At 37.3% G+C, this 16,202-nt stretch overlaps 1 long non-coding RNA gene across 1 annotated transcript; it reads left to right on the plus strand.

Moving 5' to 3' along the window:
* Nucleotides 1-15,283: 15,283 nt before the first annotated feature.
* LOC129942951 (uncharacterized) lies at nt 15,284-15,836 on the plus strand. The gene is made up of 2 exons (XR_008781132.1): nt 15,284-15,444; nt 15,556-15,836. It is a non-coding gene; the product is annotated as an uncharacterized LOC129942951 (long non-coding RNA).
* The last annotated feature ends 366 nt before the right edge of the window (nt 15,837-16,202 follow it).

Consider the following 16,202-nt stretch of genomic DNA (forward strand, 5'->3'; position numbering starts at 1 on the left):
CAATCAAATATCTTTTCAAAAATTTAAAATTATAGCTTCCAACAAATTTTAACTTATAAGATATATTGTTTTCAACATTTAAAAAAAATTTTCAAAAACATAAATAAATTTTCAAAAAATAAAATAAAAGTTGGTAAAATTTATTTTGGACTCAAATATCTTTTCAATTTTTTCAGAAGTTGGCTTAAAACTACTTTTATAAAATATTGTTGTCAACATTCAGTAAAATTTTGAGAAAAATCGAATTGACAGTTTTTTACAAAAAATAAAAACTTGAAAGAAAATTTAACAAAAGTTGGTGAAAATTGATTTTCGACTTAAATATTTTTTCAAAACTTTGAGATAGTGTCTTTAAACTACTTTCATCTTTTAAAAAATATTAGTGTCAAAATTCAGTAAAGTTTTGAGAAAAATCTAATTCATAGTTTTTTTACAAGAAATACAAACCTAAAAAAAAAAACAATAGTAAAACTTAAAAATCTACTTTCGACTGAAATAGCTTTTCAAAAATGAACAAGACTAGATTTTCAAACTTAACTATTTCTTAAATGAAAAATATTGTTGGTAGTTTTAAAATTTTTAAGAATAATTCAACTGACAACTTTTTTTAACACAATACGAAAACCTACAATCTTTTAATCAAGACAAATCCCCAGACGGGATGGGCAGTCTCAAAGAAGAGTTTCAACTGAGCATGTGGAATGGGCTCACGACCCTCTTTGTTTACTTCAACCGGTCCGAATAATTCACTAAGGAGAAGCTAATTGTCTAGAAAATACATCATAGAATCAACAACAAACAAAACTGTTACAATAAAAAATACATTTTATTTAAAACATTTTCTTCTTCTTTCGCAACAAATTCAATACAAAATACTGAGCTTATGACTATTGTTTCTGTTGGCCAAATGTGCCTTCAGAATCGCCATATATTGTGGCCGAGCAACTTATAGGCGGGGTTGAGAAGATTCGGAACGATTTCGTGTAAGTACTTATGGCCGGAGCAGAAAAGGTCAATTCCTAGTTCCAGATTCGTACCAAAATCACACTCATCCAGAGCAATCACTGACGCTGTTATGATGGGGGATAGCCCACTGTTGTGGTTTTATTCACTGCAACAACAATTCCCACATTGTGGAATGTTTTGGCCCAAATTTTTATATTTCCATATTCTGTTCATAAAAAGCAATAATTCTTATTTTGTACGGAATTTGTATAAATAAATATAGGGTGTCCCAAAATTAACGCAAGATTTGAATTTGCCGCCATTTGTGCAGTGAAGTGTTGGCAACCCTGAAAAACAGCAATTTAACAGCTAGCAGTATAGGGTTATTAAAAATGGAGCGTTACACGATAGAACAACGTGTCTTCATAATTAAAGAATATTATAAAAATAGTGAAAGCTTGGCGGCTGCAGTTCGAAAATTTCATACAAAATATGGTCGGAATAGCGTTTTAACTTCGTCAGCTGTGAAGAGATTAATTGAAAAATTCATGGAGACTGGATCCGTTGGAGACGCCAAACACACTGGTCGTCCAAAAACAAACTGTTCAAATGTGAATGTCGAAGCAGTGCGTGAGAGTGTTGCTGACAATCCAGGAACCTCAATTCGACGTCGTGGACAAGAATTGCAAATTTCAAGAACCTCTCTACAGCGTATACTCACCAAAGATCTGTGTCTTCATGCTTACAAAATTCAATTAACACAACAATTGAAGCCTTATGCCCATTGACAGAGAAGAGAGTTCATTGAATGGATTGTTGAAGATCAACAAATGGACCCTGATTTTTCGACCAAAATCATCCTTAGCGATGAAGCACATTTTCATCTTGATGGCTTTGTCAATCGCCAAAATTGCCGCATTTGGGGTTCGAAGAACCCACATGTGATTGTTGAAAAACAAATGCATCCACAACGCGTATGGTGTGGATTTTGGGCTGGAGGCATAATTGGGCCATATTTTTTTGAAAAAGATGCTGGTCAAGCAGTGACTGTTACTGGTCCTCGATATCGCGACATGATTACACAGTTCTTTCTGCCAAAATTGGATGATATTGATGTGTCCAATATGTGGTTTCAACAAGACGGTGCCACATGTCATACAGCCCGTGAAACAATTCAATTACTGCATGAGACATTTCCAGGTCGTGTACTCTCTCGTTTCGGTGATCAAAATTGGCCTCCTAGATCGTGTGATTTAACACCATTAGACTTCTTTTTATGGGGTTATTTGAAATCACAAGTCTATGTCAACAAGCCCACAACCACCCGTGCATTAAAGGAGGAAATTCAACGCTGCATCAACGAAATTCAGCCACATTTATGCAGAATGGTCATGGAAAATTTCAACAAAAGAGTGCGCATGTGCATGCAAAGCCTTGAAGGCCATTTGTCCGATGTGTTATTCCACACATAACCCTATCCTATGTACTTTACGAGTCAATAAAAATATAACTTTCAAAAGACTAAAAACCGCGTTTTCTATTTAATTCAAATCTTGCGTTAATTTTGGGAGACTCTTTATTACTTACCACGACCAAATTTATTTCAAAATGAAATATTTGTTTTGACAGCAGCTATCAGCTGTTTTGTTTACAATAATTCGAGCGCTGAATGTATCGAAAGGTTTGTTTTCGAGAGGTTTTATATAAAACTTGTGGGTTACGAAAACTTGTGGTTTACCAAAATCGTATGGGAAAACATGAGTTTTCTATGTAAGTTTTCGGCCAAAACCGATAATTTCGGGAAAACTGGGTTTTGGACTTGGTGTGAAAAGCCTGTTAGAAGATTATGTCGTGAGAATTAATGACGACTTAAGATGCTGTAAAATATGACCAACTTTTAAAAACTGGCACTTTGACAAAATAAAGGCCAAAATATTTTGAGAAATAAGACCAACTGAAGGTGAAGTATGTAAGGGACTCAAACTGGTTCCATTGAGCTTAGGAGGATGCCTCGATATTTATGTGGTATCACAATGGACCATTAAACTATCCTAAGTGTGTCCGTTTCAATCTTGGATAGCCACTATAACCTAACCTAACCTATGAAAGGAGGGGCATGCTGCAATTCCCTGCTTCGGTAGGATTTGTAGGTCGTTTTTTTATCAAATTTTAAAGTTTTGAAATTCACTACTTTTACCAATGCTATGTTTTAATTGAATCGATCATTTCACTTAAAGTTGATATAAACTTTCTTTTGATCGAATTGTAAAACATGTGCGAAAGACACAAATTGTAAATATAAATATAGGTAGATATTATTTCAATTTTTAAACATTAAGTCAGGAGGTTTCAGATTTTGCGCCATTGTTCCAAAATTGTTTTCGTTTTTTTACGGTAGTTACATAACCAAAGAATTTATTTTAAATGTTCTAGAAGTTTTTATTTAAAATATCATTTAAAAACTTTATAAAGGTTGCACGAAAGTTAACGAACGTTCCTACCGCATGTGTTCCCATTATCTCCTACTTATATGTTTTGCCTCCTTTACACAAGAGTGTATCCCCTTAGCCGTTCCTTATAGTGTTTATTTAGGTTAATATGAATAAATATTTTAGAAAATTCACATCCCTTGAAACATATATTTGAACACAAAACTTCCTTTACATTGCGGACACGTTAGAACTTTGTATTCGAATTTGCATATAAATTGTGTTCAACAGGTTGGTATGCACACAATCAAAGTAAAATTCCAACAATAAAACAAATACATAGGGATACAATTAATATCAAAGCATTTCCATTTAAATTGTTGAAATAGATACTTGCCACGTTTCTTCTAAGACCTTATTATTCTCAGCTTCCTTTAAATAAAGGTCATTTTGCTCAAAAAAACAAGCAAGCAAACAAACAAACAAACATAAGGGTCAACCTCTTATTCAAATCCCTTGATTCAGCTTGCAGCTAATCTCTGAACGAATTAAGGATATATAGAGTTTGAATAATGCATGGAAATATATTTTATTTCCTGAGATCTGAGAAAAGATCCAATTTAAAGGAACATAAATATAAAAATAAAATCTATTGTAAAGGTTATATTAGGTATAAGTGTGTAAGTGTATGCTATAAAGGTACAAGAATATAAGGTAAGTTCCAAAACATTGAATGTTCGTGCGGTATTTTAACCTAAAGTGGGATATAAAAGTTAATAAATCAAAATGCTGTGGTCAGGTTGATTTTGGTTTTGTATTAGGGCGGGTGGCATGGCACGACGACGACTACGACGGCGGAGGTGATGGGCGAAAAAGGTGGCATTCGTCTAGTAAAAATATTAGGCAAACCTGAGGGTATTAAAGTCAAAATGTAACATAATGCGACGGGTCCTGTTCACATATGTGGAAAGAATAACTAACTTCATTACATGATTTATTGTGTGATATGAACCGTATAAAGGTACATAATATACATACATACATATATCCAGTCATATATGTACATAGGTTTATATAAATAGCTATGTATCTATACATATATGTATGTGTATGATTTATTGAATTCCTTAAGGATAATTTAGAAAAGTATGAATTGAGTTAATATTGGGTCAAAGGGTCGTTAGAGAAATATGCTTTGTTAACATTTTCGAATCACAAACTCTTGTTTATCATGTTTATTTTTATAAGGAGCGTGGAGAGGTGGAAAGCTTGTTGGTCATTCTGAAGACCAAATTATTTTGATGAGAGAGATGGTCAATAGTCTAGCCTTCACATTGATATGACTGAATTGGTTTTGAAAATTTGGAAGAAAGAGTTCTTTTGATATGATGCTGGTAAAGACATTTGTATAAATGATGCTAAGAACGAGGATGGCCAGTATTATTATTCTTACTTATAAAGAGTTTTTTTTTGGTAGATATATTTGAAAAGTTTCAAGATTTTTAAAAATAATTCAATTGGTTTTGACAGCAAATGTAACATTTTTGTCTGTTCTTTGAGTCCTGAAGGGATATCGGTCGAAAAACTGCGAGGGTCATAACATTGTATTTTGTTCAGGCTGAGTTTCGGTGCACAATAATATAATTTTACAGTGTTTTAAAATGTATAACTGAGGGTACACATAATTATGACCATAGGTTAGGTTAGGTTATAGTGTTCCAAGATGGAAACGGACACACTTAGGCCAGTTTAATGGCCCATTGTGATACCACATGAATCTTGAGGCTTCCTCCTAAGCTCAATGGAACCAGTTAGAGTCCCTTACGAAACGTGAGAGGCTGATTATACTGATATGATATAATATAATATGAACGATCGTTTAGATCGTTAAAGAAGAATTCTCATAGGTAATTCTTGCGTTTTCGAGCTAGAGCAGGGCATGTGCAGAGAAGATGAAGAACCGTTTCTTCCTCTTCCTCGTCAATACAGCTTCTGCAAAAGTCATTTGAGAATACGCCTAGTCTCGTGGCGTGCTTTTCTATTAGACAGTGTCCGGTTATGACACCTATTATCGAGCTTATATGCGATCTGCTTAGAGAGAGCAAGCACCTTGAACGTTTTAAATCCAGTGTTGGCCAGATGTTTTTTGTGGCTTGACACGTGGTGATGTTGGTCCACCTGGTGCCTGCCCTCCTCGCAGCGTCTTGCATTAGTAGCAGTTTACGAGTAGCGATTGGTATGCCAGTACTTGCCAAACGTGGTAAGATGGGCTGTACTGTACCGTTCCTGGCGAGTTCATCTGCCTTACAGTTACCTGGAATGTCTCTATGGCCCGGCACCCAGCAAAGGTGAATATTAAACTGTTGCGCCATCTCCATTAGAGATGCCCGACAGTTATGGACTGTTATAGAGTTTGTAGAGACAGAGTCCAGAGATTTGATAGCGGCCTGGCTATCTGAGAAAATATTGATATCAGATGTCGATATCACGTTTTCTTTAAGCCAGGAAAAGACTTCCTTTATCGAAAATAGTTCCGCCTGGAACACGCTACAATGATTGGGAAGGCGGAATGGGAGACTTAATTTCAGTCGTTCAGGGTACAGACCACCACCAACCCCTTCTTTGGTTTTTGAGCCATCTGTGTAAAAATGGATTGACTCATCCTCCAAGAATGTCCTATCCTCCCAAAAAGATCTGGTAGGTATAGAAATCTGGAAATTCCTGTCGAATTGTAGTTGGGGGATCGTGTAGTCTGTGTGCTTTGGAATTGATTCTAAGTACCTTAGAATTACGGAGTGGCCAATGTTGTTGTTAGTCCACTGCGACAAAGCATTGAGGCGAATAGCAGAGCTTGCAGCTATTTGTTTGCTAAATATGTTAAGAGGTGTAAGGAAGAGCAAGGTGTCCAGTGCTGCAGACGGGGTCGTGCGAAGCGATCCGCTTATACATAGGCAGGCTGAACGTTGGACTTTATTTAACTTATCCCTGTTTATACCTTTCTCCAAAGCAGTCCACCATACTGCCACACCGTACGTTAAAATCGGTCTGATTACCGATGTGTATAGCCAATGCGTGATTCTGGGTTGTAAACCCCATTTATTACCAATAGCTTTTTTGCAAGAAAAGAGAGCTACAGTAGCTTTTTTGACTCTTTCCTGTACGTTGCGTTTCCAATTTAGTTTTTTATCTAAGACAAGACCCAGGTATTTGGTCTCGTCTGAGAATATTAATTGGATTCCTTTAATATAGGGAGGGTTGACAAATGGAATTTTGTATCTCTTCGAAAATAAGACTAGTCCACACCGATCAGTTCAAAGTATTAGTCTGTCTAAGACATTTTGTAAGAGTTCTTTTAGGATATTAAGATGCTTTCCTGAAACTGCTGTAGCAACGTCGTCCGAATAAGCTATCACTCTGAAACCCCCCGCATCCAGACTAGTTAGGATTTCATTCACCACTAGGTTCCAGAGGAGAGGGGATAGAACACCACCTTGCGGTGTCCTTCTACTAACGAATCGTCTGCAAGAAGAGTTGCCCAGTTTTGAGTTAATTATTCTGCTAGTAAGCATTAAATGAATTAACTCCCGAAGTGAACTCTCTACATTTAGAGATGTCAGTTCAGATGTGATTGCAGATGTGTCCACGTTGTTAAAGGCACCTTCGATGTCAAGGAAAGCAACCAAAGTGAACTCTTTATGATGGAGGGAATATTTGATGGTGCGTACTAAAGTGTGTAACGCTGTTTCCACCGATTTACCTTTACGGTAGGCATGTTGAGATGAAGACAGAAGTCTTGTATCGATACTTGCCCTTAAATGGATATCAATCAATCTTTCCAGGGTCTTAAGAAGGAATGATAATAGACTTATAGGTCGTAGATTTTTAGGATTGACTTGGGAGCATTTACCTGCTTTAGGTATAAAAACAACTTTAACTTCTCTCCATGCCGAGGGAACATGGACCAGGTAAAGACAGCTGCCTCAAGGAGTGGTGCAATTATATCAGAAGCCTTTTGTAATTCGACTGGTATTATACCATCTGGTCCTGCTCTGGTTTGAAGCTGTTGAGAGCCCATTGTAGCTTATCCTTTGTGATTAGACCTTGTGGATATGTTGAATTTGAACTTGAACGTATAAAACTGTTGCAAGTTTCGGTAAGAGAACTACCAGGAAAGTGAGTGTCCAATAGTAAGTTCAGCGATTCATTACTTGAATTTGTCCAGGAGCCGTCTGAAAGAATTTTCCGTAACCTAGAGGCTTCAGAAGTTTCTTCTATCATGCCACAGAAGGATCGATAAGAAGATCGCTTGGATTTCCTTAGTGCCTTCTTGTACATTCTTAGGGATTCTTTGTAGGAGTCCCAATGAGAGGCTAGTCTTGCAGCTTTGGCCCGGTTGAAAAGTTTCCTGCATTCCTTCCTGAGCGAGTCAAGCTCTGAGGCCCACCATTGTTGTTTCCTCTTTCCTCTTATGTGTATAAGTGGACAAGCAATTTCTAGCGATCTGTTCATAGCTGAGGTAAGGTCATTGACTTTGTTGTCAAGTTCGTTAGCGTTAGAGGAAGGACTAGATAGTCCAGGTTCTAGTAAACTCTGCAATGAGATCCTGTATAAAGCCCAGAAGTAACGCCGAGGCCTTTATGGAGTGTTGGAGATTAATCTGTTCTAACTGCAGCATTTTGGCTACAATTAGGCAGATCAACCTCCACCACGGTTTTGTTATGATCCTCTGAGTCTGAGGATGAACCCAAGAGTTCGTCCTCGCTCAGAAGGATCATGTTAAGTTCGTCCTCAGTCTCCATTAAGGATGGACTGTCCACGACTTTTGTAGAGGGTGCAGTCGCGATTGGAGAGGACAAGGGTGCATCGTCACCGTCTGTTAAGAGAGAAGTCGACGTCCCAGGTTCACCAACCGCTAGTTCACCTTCGGTAGTTTTTGGAGGCCCGCTTTCCGCGTTAACCTCATCTTTTTTATAAATTCGAATTTTAATGGATTCGAAACCAAAGTTTATGGAGCCCTCGTTTAGGGCTAGAGGAGCCAAGGATTCTTTATTGAGTACCACCTTCACTTCCTCTAGCTTGGCTATTTTCCAGTTATGCGTCGGAAGGGACGGGTTACACACTTTGACCATCTCGAGAATGTTCTCGATACCAGCAGGTTCGATGGGTATCCAGATGCGGGCTCTAGGTCTGCTAGGAATGTCTTCCACAGCGACAACCTCGAGCTTCGCACCTGGCCAAACTTCACCTAACCGGAGCAAGCGTGTAAAGGTCACAAGATCTCTGGTCGCCACAAACCATGAGTTTGACATGGCCTTGATGCCAACCCCCATCGCTTATGGAAGGAAGTGGTTCTGGAAGCTCTCTCAAAATGCTCAAAAAGCCACCCGAGAGCTTAACCTTGACCAACTGCCAACGATCAGCCGATATTGTGCCATCATCATCGCTCCTGTCAATGACCGCCCACGACTTTGCCCTTCGCGACGACACTGAAACTGGCTTGTTTCTTGATGGCATTGTGTTATGCACCCGAGGCCGTTTTGGTGCCGGTGCGGCCCCCTCAAGAGACCTTTCTCTCTTGGACGTAGATTCCTTATTGGATCTTGTTGAAGCAAGTATGCTTTTGGCCCATTCTTTTGAGCCCCCGATGATGCACCAGAAGCCTTTAAGATTTTCGCTGCTTGCCGCCTTTGTCTATAAAGGCCTTTAGAGATTTTTCCATTTCTGGAAGTATTCTCACTAGTAGTGGTAGGGCCATTTTTCACAACCCTGCCACTACTGAAATTAGGTATCGCTACCTTTTTATTCTCGTTGCTACCAACAGCAGAGGAGGGTCCATGGTTAGCCACTACTCCCTTCTCTGTGTTGGCCGCAAGAGGTACGACAGCAGGCTTTGACACCAAGCTGCCGCCCGGGCCTGAAGAGATACCGGTCTCACATGTGTTTTTGTTTTTGTTGTTTGTTTTGTACATATTTGGTCTCACGGGACGCGAAGAAAAAAGGTCCATCTGCACAGAGATTCGCATGTACAGATAAGGCTAGTTAATCCGCAGGTCGCCAGGTATCCGGATACTCCGTTAGAGACTGGGCTATTTTTGAATTGGGCCCCCAGTCAGGCTGATCATCGGCACGGGTCGTTTAACACCTTAGATCCAGCCCAATATTGATGAGAGGTGGTTGGGGAGGAAGAGAAAGGGTGGGGAGTCAGTTAACGTTAATTCATCATTCTGAAGTGTAAGGAAAAGATTGGGATTCGGTAACAGCAATTCAGCTAGGTTAATTAGAGTGAGAAGGACTATAGGAGATAGGACCGTTGCTAGCTTTTTCGCCATTACGCCATTTTGGGAAGGTAGAGGGATAAGAACGTCCTTTAGTTTCAGGACTCATCTGGAGAAAATTCTCGAGAATCATTGACCTTACTCAGCTTCTACAACTCGACAAGTTCGACGTTCAGAGTAGAAGAATTATGACCATAATTATACAGAATTCTTGCAAACATTTCGTAGAAACGTTATTGCTTTGAAGATTAGATAAGCCCAAAGATTTTTCAAAACATTTAACTTATCTAAGCAAAGCAACATTTCTGTTTTCTTATGGTGAGCTTAAACTAAAGAAACATTTTCGAAACATTTCTAAAACTTTTTTTTGGTCTGGACGCACTTGGAGAAATGTTTCTCTGTTTCCCATTCCGAATGGAAAACGTTATTTGTTTCTATTGCTTTTTACATTAATAGAAAGTTTTCTTAAACTCATATTTTAAGATTCTGAACAGTAATAATATTTATTTTCAATACATCAAACACATAAAAATTAGTACAATTTGATAACAATAAAATAAGCTAAGTATTAAAAACAAAGTAATAAACCTCAAATCTCAACACCCGCACTAGATGTTTATACTTTTATACCAATGAGAGTACAAAATTTGTTATGTTTTGTAGCAGGGAGTCCTTTGTTTAAAACATCAGCAGGCATCTCTTCAGTTTTCAAATATTCTACTTTTAATTTAATATTTTCTATAGGATCTCGAATGAAATGATGCCTTATATTGATGTGCTTTGAACGTGCGTGATAAACGTTGTTTTTAGATATGTTTATTGCACTCTTGTTATCTCATTGCGATATAAGTTCTTGATTCCAATTAATTAGTTCTCGCAATAAAGATTGAAGCCAAAGTGCTTCTTGAGATGTTGAGGCTAAGGTCATATACTCAGCCTCTGTGGTGGAGAGAGCAACAGTAGGTTGTTTCTTTGCATTCCACGAAATAGGTCCTAATTGGTATTTAAAGAGATAACCTGTAGTTGATTTTATGTCATCTGAGTCATCAGCCCAGTCAGCATCCGAAAATCCTTCTAAACATCCTTCAATGTCTCGAGTGTATTCTAGCTTGTAATTTATTGTTCCTTTTATATAACGGAAAAGTCGTTTAACCGCTATCCAATGAGATTTTGAAGGATTATTATTAAATCTTGATAAAGCCCCCACTGCAAAGGATACATCTGGGCTACTTACTTGTGCTGGATATAAAATGCTTCCAATAGCTTCTTGATATGGAACGGTTTTCATGGAATCAGTTTCATGTTTGCTTTGTTGTGTTTCTTTTATAAGCTTTTGGTTAATATCTAAGGGTATGGACACCGGATTACAATCCTACATGTTGAATCGCTTGAGAATATTCTTTAAGTAAGTCCGTTGGTCTATCCATAACTTTCCCTTTTCTCGATCGCGAGTTATTTGCGGAGATTCATGTAAATTTCGTCGTTAAGTTCACTTTGCAGGAAAGCAGTCACAACATCCTTTTGATCGATCTCCAAATCATATCGTACAACCAAACTTAAAAGTACCCTTATGGACGTGTACCTTACGACGGAAGAAAATATTTCTTGATAATCGATCCCTTGACGTTGCGAATACCCCTTTACGACCAATCTAGCTTTATATTTTTCGACATTACCACTTGCATCTTTTTTGGTCTTAAATGTCCATTTGGAATTTATGGATTTCTTTCCTTTTCGTAAAGAAACTATTTCCCAAGTGCCATTTTTCAAGAGACCTGTATATTGATCGTTCATTGCTTTTTCCAATCAGACATACGGTCGCTCTTCATTGCCTCAGCGACTGTCTTTGGATCTTCATCTTTGTTGCTGGCCACGTACGATAGATAACCGTATCTTTCAGGTGGATTTCTTATTCTGCTAGATTGTCTTATTCCTCTCTCAGATATTATTCCTTCTGAAGATTCTTCAACAATGAAATCATCTTGGGCATCCAAAAAACTGTTTTTACTTGCCGTTTCATCACTTATTCCGATAGGTATTTCATTGCTTGAATTCACTGATGGAATTTCGTCTTCATTCCCCACTGAATCATATCCTGTAAGAATATGACAATAAGATGTATCGTTTGTCTCACTATCTTTTGGAAAAATTTGCTCATGGAAGCGATATGATTTTGAGTGTGTGCAGTATCCGATACAAATTATTTCTTTCCCTTTGGTATCGAGCTTCTTCCGCTTTTCTCTTGGAATGTGAATAACAGCTTGACAACCGAAAACTTTAAGATGCTGCAGATTAACTCTTCTTCTACTTTATATTTCTTCAAGTGTTTTTTCTTTTGGACCTTTGCAAGGTGTTCTGTTCCTTTAATAAACTGCCGTATTTGCAGCTTCAGCCTAAAACGTTTGTGTAAACCAGACTCCATGAGAAGGCAACGCGCTTTTTCGATTATGGTTCTATTCATTCTATCTGCCAACCCGTTTTATTGTGGAAAATATGGAACCTTTGTTTGATGTTGAATGCTTGCATCTGCTAGAATCTTCTTCATCTTAAAATTGCAATATTCCTTTCCATTGTCGCTTCTAATAGCCTTTATTTTGTTACCAGTCTGATTTTCTACAAAATTTTTGAAATCAAGGACCTTTTCCTCCACCTCATTCTTGCTTTTAATGAAAAACGCAGACTTTTCTTGAAAAATCACCAATGAATAGAAGCATGTACTGTGAACCTCCAATTGATTTTTGTTCAATCGGACCACAAAGATCTATGTGACTAGTTCTAATATTGATTCTGCTCTAGTATCAATTGAGTTAAACGGCAGGCGTGCCAATTCCCCTTGAAACATGTGATGCAATTGATTTTTGAACTATCGCAATCAATATTCTGCACCACTTTCGGAATCATAGCTTGTGTGGTTTCAATACTTGGATGTCCAACACGCTTGTGCCAAAGTTCAAACTTTGAAGCCACATTTTTTGTAACATATGCACTTTGGTTGGGTGGAATGTTGAGTCGGAACATATTGTTCACCAAGCTTGCAGTTGCAACAACATTACCCCTTTGGTCTTTCATAAACATCCATTCTTGAAAAAAAATCATTGAAAAACCTTTCTGAACAATTTTCGAGACAGATAATAGATTAATGCATAAGTTAGGAACGTGAAGGACTTCTAAAAATTCAACCTCACTTTCTTTGAATTTTCCAATAGATGCCTTCATATCGACTTTACCTATACCTTGGACTTGAATTTTTGAATTATTTGCAACAATTACCTCAGAGTTAAGATTTTCCATCTTACTTGAAAAGCATGCACTGTTTCTTCTTCGTCAAGAGTAGTGACGGAAAAACATCCTAACATCGCATTCTTCTTTTCTTATTGGTTCTTATTCTTTTTTGGACATTTAGCAGCAACATGGCCAAATTCGTTGCAGTTGTAACATTTAGTTCCTTAAAGTCCTTATACAAAAAGTTTTTCTTGTTCTTGCCAACAAAAGCAGTATCTTGGCTTGCATCCAAATTAACGTCTTGAAAAAGTTTGGTTTTAATACTGTCTCCTGTAATAACAATCCCAGAGCTTTGGATTCCCATTATCATTGGCTTGTATTCTTCGGGAAGACCAGCTAAAAGCATTGATCCTATCCATTGTTCATCTAGATTAAGACCAACAGACCTGAGCTTGGACGATGTTTTTAAAACATCGTTAACGTACGCATCTACGGTACAGAAAACTTTCAATTAAACAAAACTTTTGGATGAGCCCAAATCTCCTCACCAGACCAGAATCTTGAAAAATTTTCTGAAGAGAATCCCAAATCTCCTTAGCGCTTTTGTAATATCTTATATACATAAGTGGATCTTTCAACAAGCAATATAAGCTCCGGAATTGCGTTAAAGAGCTTCGTTGCATCCTTCTCCGTCTTACTACCATCAGAAACAGCCTTCCAAAGTCCTTTCATTTAGAAATAAGCTTTAACGGAAAATTTCCAGTCTTCGAAGTTTTCGCTTTCCCGAAGCTTTTCAATACTGAATTTCGTTTCAGACATCTTTTCTCAATACAAATTTCCTTATTATTTTGTATTTAGATTGTGATAAGGCCCATAACCTGATGTTTTAAGATTCTGAACAGTAATAATATTTATTTTCAATACATAAAACATATACAAATTAGTACAATTTGATAACTTAATAGTAAATAAACTAAGTATTTAAAAACAAAGTATCAAATCTCAACTTTTAACATAAACAAATGAGAAACGTTTTAGAAATGTTTTTTAAACTTTTGAAATGTTTCTTTGGTGTGGACGCACCCTTGGACTTAATGCTTTCTTACTTTTCTTATTCGGCTTCCGATCCATGGAGGGTGTTAGCATGAGATATTGCGTTTTTTCATTGTTTTCGGTCCCTTGCAAACTCCATCCCGTCGTCAAGATCAATTGCTCTTGCATCAGTTACCGCCTGGTCCCTGTAGCAGAGGTTCGGGCTTCCTTCCGGTAGTCATTTCGAATCTCTTCGCATTTTTTTTTTAATTGGTGGTGCAACAGTCCGTTGAAAACTAGGGCCTACAACTTTCAACCATTCTTGAGTGTGAGTATTGTTGTCAGGGATGGAGGGGACCTACAGTTTTAATCCGAACGGCTAATTTGAACAAGCACTTTTCATGACAAGATTTACTCCTGGAGGTTTTGTCAATTCCTCGCAAGAGGAAGTACCCGTGGAAAAAACTTTAGGTGACAGGGATCGAACCCAAGACCTCTGGCATGACATTCCAACGCTCTAACTATCATGCCACGGGTACAACATCTCTTCGGATAAAGGACCAAATATCCGCCCTTTTTTTTCCTTGAAAGTGCTTTTTCGAATTTTTACTTAGGTATCGTTTCTGTATTATAAATTGAGACGTTTTGTCCAAGTTGGTGAACAGAGAAGGCTTTGTTTGTCATAATATATGATAGCATATTTATGGTGGTGAATGCGTCTTGAACAGCTTGTTTGGAGAGGCTGATGATGTCGATGTGTTCCGCATAGCCAGCTAGTTGCGATGTTCTTTTAAAGACAGTGCCTTCCTCGCTAATACTACCCTAGGGCACTAACTACTCCAGGACTGTCTTTGATAGTTCGGATAAGCTGTTACCTTTTGTAAGGCATAGCTGGGTCAGTATTTTCAGGATCCCAAGTTCAGACATAGCCTAGATAAGCTTTTGATGACTTACGCTATTGTAGGCTCTTATGTGGATTTGAAGTGAATGGAAAATTCTCCATTCCAAGATTTGCCTTCCTGGCAAATCCTGAATCCACAGTGGAACGTGCCGATCATATTTTTGCGGGTTGAAAACGAAACTTTTTCGTTGTTTTCTTATTAGATATGGTCGTGCATTATATAGAGAGTCCAATGTGAACCACTGTCCATGAGAGTCGTAGAGGATTTAATTTATAAAAGTTTGACGGAAAGATTCATATCTACACAATTTCCTTTTTTTGTTCTAGTGAAATTTGGTCTTTCAATGACGAGTGGATTTCAGCTTACCCAATAGCTTATAATAAATTATGTATAAATGTTTGCGTCAGTAATTGTGTCGGTAATATAGCCTTTTTATGTACCCAATATCCTAAGAGCTTCGAAAAATTACTAAGTTGATTTGAACAGTTCATCATCCCAACAATTACTTAGACCTTAAAAAAAATCAAAAAAATATTTTATATACAAAATTATTATGTGTCAAAACATTAAAATTCAATGAAAGGAGTTTAATTCAATATTTTGAATACCTTATCATTTTAAATTAATTGTTATGGCTGGGTACGTAAACCTTAATTTTTTTTAAAGGTTCTTTTTAAAAATATAAAACGACAAACATTGTATGAATGTGTATTGTACCTCTGATAACCTTGAACTTTTATAATATTTTAGAAAAACAAAAAGGAATAATCAAACCATGAGACGACGCACAAGAGTTTCATCGGCATCAACAAGCCAAAGAAGAAATTCTCGTCGACCAAGGAAAAAACCAACTAAAGAATCCAAACTTGACTATCACATGAGACGCTATGTAAGAAAATTGGGAGCAAATTTTCGCATTCGATAAGATGTCGAACCGAACCCCAACCTTTATAACGTGCGTTTGTGTTTCGTTTCTGTAACATTCTGTATGTACATACATTAAAATGTGAAAATTCTTATTTTAACCTTAAGTTGGTGGAAACTGTTCTTTTTGTCATCTCCTTCTTAGGATACAAGTAATTTCAAATAAAAAAGAAAAAAAATTATTCATATTAAAGCATCATTGTTCACATCTTATCCAATTCAATTGACTTTTCAAACAATCGATTGTTGCAAATCTCTCTTATATCATGCCATAATCGATAGCTCGAATTGTCTGATTTTCGACTGAATGAAAGGATCTCACTCAATTCTCCACCTCAAACCCTACAATTCCAGATTACCCAGCTATGTATATAACCCAGCGCCAGCAGCATCAGTAAGTAAGTAATGTTTGTCCTTATTTTCAATTGGAAATTGAATTCCCAGTCATGGCTTCATATTTTCTTCTATTATTT

This window comes from Eupeodes corollae, chromosome 1 (genome assembly GCF_945859685.1).
Source record: "Eupeodes corollae chromosome 1, idEupCoro1.1, whole genome shotgun sequence".
Taxonomy (NCBI): domain Eukaryota; kingdom Metazoa; phylum Arthropoda; class Insecta; order Diptera; family Syrphidae; genus Eupeodes; species Eupeodes corollae.